The sequence below is a fragment of the Tenebrio molitor genome, chromosome 1, assembly GCF_963966145.1.
Source record: "Tenebrio molitor chromosome 1, icTenMoli1.1, whole genome shotgun sequence".
NCBI lineage: Eukaryota > Metazoa > Arthropoda > Insecta > Coleoptera > Tenebrionidae > Tenebrio > Tenebrio molitor.
The window spans coordinates 32,861,091-32,867,438 of NC_091046.1; the positions used below are offsets into that span (position 1 = coordinate 32,861,091).

General features: G+C 37.3%; 1 protein-coding gene across 1 annotated transcript in view; it reads right to left on the minus strand.

Annotated features, from left to right (window-relative positions):
• The window catches only part of LOC138137164 (sensory neuron membrane protein 2-like), a 37,881-nt gene extending 34,165 nt beyond the window's left edge, over positions 1–3,716 (minus strand). The window contains exon 1 of the mRNA XM_069056483.1: positions 3,319–3,716. The gene's annotated coding sequence lies outside the window, so the exon portion shown is untranslated. The remainder of the gene's footprint in view (positions 1–3,318) is intronic.
• Between the last annotated feature and the right edge of the window lie 2,632 nt (positions 3,717–6,348).

Consider the following 6,348-nt stretch of genomic DNA (forward strand, 5'->3'; position numbering starts at 1 on the left):
AATTAAAGGAAATAAGGGAAAAGGTATACCGCAACTTACTACTTTTTCTTCGTGTGGGACAGGAATAGGACTTGGAAGGATTTGATTATTATTTATTGGATTGCACAATATCTCCAATTCAGATATCCTCACTTTATTTAAAGGACATTGATCTGGTATTTTATGATGCTATAAAAAAATTAAAGGAAATTAGGGAAAAGGTTTACCGCAACTTACTACTTTTTCTTCGTGTGAGACGGGAATAGGACTTGGAAGGTTTTGATTATTATTTATTGGTTTGCACAATTTCTCCAATTCTGAAATCCTCACTTTATTTACAGGACATTGGTCTGGTATTTTGTGATGCTATAAAAGAATTAAAGGAAATTAGGGAAAAGGTATACCGCAGCTTACTACTTTTTCTTCGTATGGGACGGGAATAGGACTTGGAAGGATTCGATCAGAACCTGAAGCAACATGTTTCCTAATTTTAGGAACTGCGGTTTTTTTTAATCTGCACCGTCCCATTGAATCAAAAAAATAATCTTCTCGATCGAAATGCAAAATACATACTTTTGACCTCTCCGATGCAGGTTTAAAATCTTCTTAGGTACATAAAATGGGTATAAATATATTTAATACAATATTACATTTATTAAATCACAATTTATAGTAGATAAATATAAAAACCTTTCAAATTTTCGCCGGTAGTAATGCTACTTATCCACAAAAAACGCTTATGTTTGTCGCCCGGAAATTCGTGATACGTGACCATTGGATTTGAATTTAAACAGGAGGGGATACAACAAAACATCTTTTAAATTACTACAACAACTCTATTACTATCAAAAAAACAAGAATAACTAAGGCACTTCAATTTAAACTAGACGCTATTTAGTTCACAGAACACGTATTTAGCTGTCAGTCAAGTGATAACTAGCGCCACACTAGTGCCACGGCAAAAATTGGAATTACTCGATATTTTGAAAACTTGCTTACTTGGCAGGCTTTTATAATCAACGCAGGCGACGCGGATTACTAATACGGATAGGCCACTCTTTGTATAAGAATGAGAACCAGTTTCAGAGCCATCTATCCGCCCTGAGCCAAAACATTTAGCCAGGCAACAGACCAAACCACGGGTCCAAACCTACTACCAAATTTAAATTTTTAATTTCAAAGGTAATATTATCAATAACAATTAATCATTAATAATGTGTTACTTTATGTTGTATTGTTTTTATACAATTTTATAACACATTATTAATGACTAATTGTCAGTGATAATAATTAATTCAAGTCGAAGATAAAACAAAACATTCTGTAATAACTGTTAAAAAAATGTATTATCACAAAAATATTAACTCAAAACGACACTAATCAAGTAATCAACTTAAGACAGGTACAATTATTGTCTGTTAAATCGTTTTAATAACAATATAGTAATTTACGTTATAAGTCCGGTAGACGGTAGGTTAGGTATTTGTAGAACGTTATGAGTTACACATTATGGATGAGGCGACGTTAAGCATCCTTATTATTACAATTGGGCATACAACACTTTTTTTTTAAACACAAACGACGAAAGCATGGTTTAATTAAATTAAACTGATCTTGAATTTTGAAGTGCTGAACTGCTGACTCTGTGATTTACACGGTTTCTTATATTTGTTTAGTTCAGAGCTAATAGATGGCGCTAACCTATATAAAATAATTATAAAATAAAATAAAAAATACGAGTTAACATGTACTTTTTCATTAAAATTAAGTTACAACATTGTGTTTTGTACTATAATTTTATTGTTACTAGTTTTTTTTATTATTATATTTGACTTCTGAGAATATAAGTCGTCTCAGGACGTATTGAAACCGCGAGCATCAGCGCCATCTGCTCGCCCTGAGACGACTTATATTCTCAGAAGTCAAATATAATAATAAAAAAAACTAGTAACAATAAAATTATAGTACAAAACACAATGTTGTAACTTAATTTTAATGAAAAAGTACATGTTAACTCGTATTTTTTATTTTATTTTATATAGTTTAGCGCCATCTATTAGCTCTGAACTAAACAAATATAAGAAACCTCCCGCTGCGAGGGAACCCCGGCTTTCCCGCTCTCTCCGCGTTCCTGGCCCGTTCCCTCCCATTGTGAGGGAACCCCGGCTTTCCTGCTTTCTCCGTTTTCCTGGCCCGTTCCCTCCCATTGCGAGGGAACCCCGGCCTTCCCGCTTTCTCCGTTTTCCTGGCCCGTTCCCTCCCATTGCGAGGGAACCCCGGCCATCCCGTTCCCTTTCACCCCCCTTTCACCCCCCTTTCCCTCCGACCGGAGCAGGAAGAGCCAGCAGCGTCCAGGTCCGACCGGAAATACAGAAGAGCCAGCAGAGTCCAGGTCCGACCGGAACAACAGTAAGTACGAGCCGCGCTCTCCTCCGACACCCGCCCGGAGCACTCCTCCAGGTCACGGACACCGTCCCCGAAAGGTTCCGGCGCCACCAGGTACCTACACCCCTTTCTGTACATAGTGTGAATAAAGGCCCCCTTGTTGCGACACCTGTTTGTTTTACTACCCCTTTTCCGCGCCCTGACAGCCGACCCCCGGACACCGTACGCTCCGCAAAAGCTACCCCGGCCGTGTGGCGTCCCACCACAGCCGCAAAAAGGGACTGGCGCTCGAGGCATACCGCGACCGACCCGAACGGCGTCAAATCCCGTGACGTCACTGCCGCCAGTGAACGTCACAGTGTATCAAGGCCAAAAAGTCCATCTTTTTCGTCCGAGTCTGGATTTTCTAGTCGAGGCGCAACCGAGACTTGAAAACAAGCGAGGACAAAACGCACTTTTTGGCCGAGATGCACATTAATTTTTTTAGGCGACCGCACGAACTGTTACAAAGCAAAAGACATCATTGGAAAAATTACAAATTTATTTTGTATCTCATTTTTTCAAATATATCATTTATTAATACATATAGTCCATTTTTTTATTATAGTCCGATGAGCTTAGTCCGAATCAAGAAGTCGACATGACCTGCGTCTGCTTTCGACATTTGACAGCAGTGCATGGTTCTACCAATATTTGAAAATTTATTTAGGCAACATGAGACAGATATTGTGTTCTTTCGTGCTTTCTTGGTTTTTATCTTTCAAAAAACCGCTCCCTTCAGAACGCTTTTGATAACTATTTACATAGGTATCAACTAATAGGTCAGATATATTAAAAATTGTTGAAAACAGCACTAAACAACCACGTTTAGACTGTCTTTCTTTCCTCCTAGATTTTGTTTCGGCAACGCCATGAACACAAAACAACTCTCTATGAATTAGTTTACCCCCTTACCTGTTAACTTCCAGTCTTGCAAGTTTCCGCGCAATTCCAATATTATTTTTGCAATTTACAAATTCTGTAAATGAATCTGTTCACATGCTTTTCGTTGGCATCATACGGAGGACATTTCAAGCAAAATTAAACAAAATTATCACAAATAACGTGGTTAAAACGTAACCTAAAAATTTGACGTCGCTAGTGGAATCGAGTGGAATAAACGTACAATTCGCGTCTTGCTCTAATCGCACATGCTAAAGCGAGATGCATAGTGGGACACGCTTAATACAATACGTACAAGAATTCAATAGTTTGTTTACATTATGTTGAAAAGAGATAGCAATATGACAGTTGTTCTGCTTTTTAATTGATACATCGGACTATAATTAAAAAATGGACTATACATACTATTATAACAATTTTTTCTTAGTATTTTTTATCAGCTTGCCAACAATTATAGTGATCCCACAACTCTAACGTTTTATGATAGGCAATATTGTTATGAAGTTAACACCTTAACAAAGAAGCAGGAAATAGGAGTATGAAAAAAATTTTTAAACTGTCAGTTAGAAGAGTAATGTCAAATTTCTATGACAATACTCAAAAGCAAAATGACAATAAAGCTTGAACTACATCGAATTTTTCAAAACTGACAGAAATTTGATGTCCTATTTTTTATGCCCACAATAGTATCTACGTAAAATTAACTTTTCCATTAAGGGTGCCTAAATAGTTATTTGTATAGCAAGGCTGCGAAATCGTACTTTGACGAACCGAGAGAAAAATTGTCGCCAAGGTCGCTTGCGGCCGAGGCAAACAAACTCGAGATCGTCAAAGGATTTCGTAGCCAAGGTGTACACAACATTTTGTGTGCAACCGAAAATTTGTAATTATAAAATGAACAAGTAAAAAAATTTCCTTCACTGTTAATAAAAATAAAGTCGGCTTACATGTCGCCATGTCGCTATGGAAACGACATAAATAAAACAATTCATTTTGAGAAAAAATGGAAAAATGTCGCAAGAGAATTACAACCACAGATTACAACGTTTTTGTTCCGTCTACTTCCCCGGAGTTAAAAAATATTGCAGATTGTGCAGTGTCCAATTTAATACCAGAAAAGTCCAAACGGCAGTACGATAAGTGTTACAATGACTTTAAAGAGCGGTGTAATGAAAATAATGTGAAAACGGTGTCGGAGAATGTTGTTTTGGCTTATTTAAAGGAAACATCAAAAACTGTGAAAAGTTCAACTTTATGGAGCACATATTCAATGTTGAAGCTCACGCTGAACATACGGGATGGCATTGGTGTTATGAAGTTTCTGAAATGGGTACCTTTTTTGAAAAAAAGTCAGTTGGTTATCGGGCGAAAAAGTCTAAAGGCGGGTACAGATCAAGCGCAAAGCGGCCTTGACGACAATTTTTCTCTCGGTTCGTCAAAGTAGGATTTCGCAGCCTTGCTATACAAATAACTATTATTCGATGAGCGAATGCGCGGCGACTCCTGGAAGGCAAAAATAACCCGGCACGCGTATTTAGTCGTCTATATCCATATAGATAGAGAGTATAGCCATCTAAAAACAATAATTGTAAAATTTTAAGTAGGTAAATTTTTTGTATTTTTGCTAAAATATACCTATTTTAAATGCTTTCTTCGTCATCCTCATTCTCATATACCTAAACAAGAAACATTGTTGTGACATTTTTTGCAAGAACAATCACTGCCGCATTTTAAGTCTTCCTTCATGCACATACATTTATTATTTTGGCTGTGCAAAAAATTTTTATCAGTTTTCTAATGTCATTAGGTTGAATTGAATTTAATTTGACTTTTACTATTTGACAATTAAAATTGTGCCTCATTTAGCGGTTGCTACGCGATGCGCGACTTATTGTTCAGAAACGCATCTGATTGGCGATCTGCGGGTGAGGGAATGTAAATACGAGGGATGCAGGGATGGATTAGCCGAGAGCCGTGGGTTTTAGCATTTTCTATCACCGGATGTGGAATTGATATCATTCTTTCGTTGAATATCCAACAAGAATGTATTCATTCTTTTTTGTAATACCTAGTCGTTAAAGGTGGCTTTCCGGATTGTTTGTCACCATGTAAACAACCTCATAACGGCCGGAGTCCGTTAAGGGTGTCCGTTATGAGCGGGAGCGGCCGTTATGAATGACTAAATAACTATAGCAACGTAGATCTAAATTTTATTTTTCAACTTTTTTACAATTGATACAATAATTAATGTTTAATGTTATGGGACACACCTTGAATTAATCGAAATCCGTATGTCACTAGCAGATGTAGACGAGATCGAAGATTATGCTTCAGAATTTTAACACCAACACAAGCGCGATTTTGCATGGAATAACGATGACCTCACTTGCTCTGCGGCCATCCGGACATCGGGAATATCTTGATCGCGGTTTTTTATTGATTTCAGTCGTTTATTTTCAACGGAAAGTTAAGTGTTGAACAAATCTGACAAACACCAGCAAATGTAGACAAGATCGAAGATGATGCTTCACAATTTTAAGACTAACACAAGCGCGATTTTGCAGGCAATAACGATACCTCACTTCCGGACATCGGGCATATCTTGATTGCGATTTTTTATTGATTTCATTCATTTATTTTCAACGGAAAGTTAAGCGTTGAACAAATCTGACAAACAACATTGAAACAATTTTTTTTCACACACAACGGTTGACATGACGACGTCCTCCGCACACTTATTAATCATTCGGTTTTTTCGAAGGCGTCGAAAAAAATGTATTTCAAAAAGATAATTGTGAACGAATCGTAGAGATATTACAAAAACTATTGTACAATACACGTCCGTTAGGGCCTTTACAGCCTCGCTAGTATTATTCGACTCGCTCTGCGAGCTCGTCTCACAAAATCTCTGGCTCGGCAGTAAAGGCTATCCTAACGGACTTCTACTGTAAAATACTATAATAGTCATGGAGAAATAATTTTTTGCTTTGCTTATGACGCTAAATATTACAGAAGTTGTTACAGCTAATACGTATCAGCACA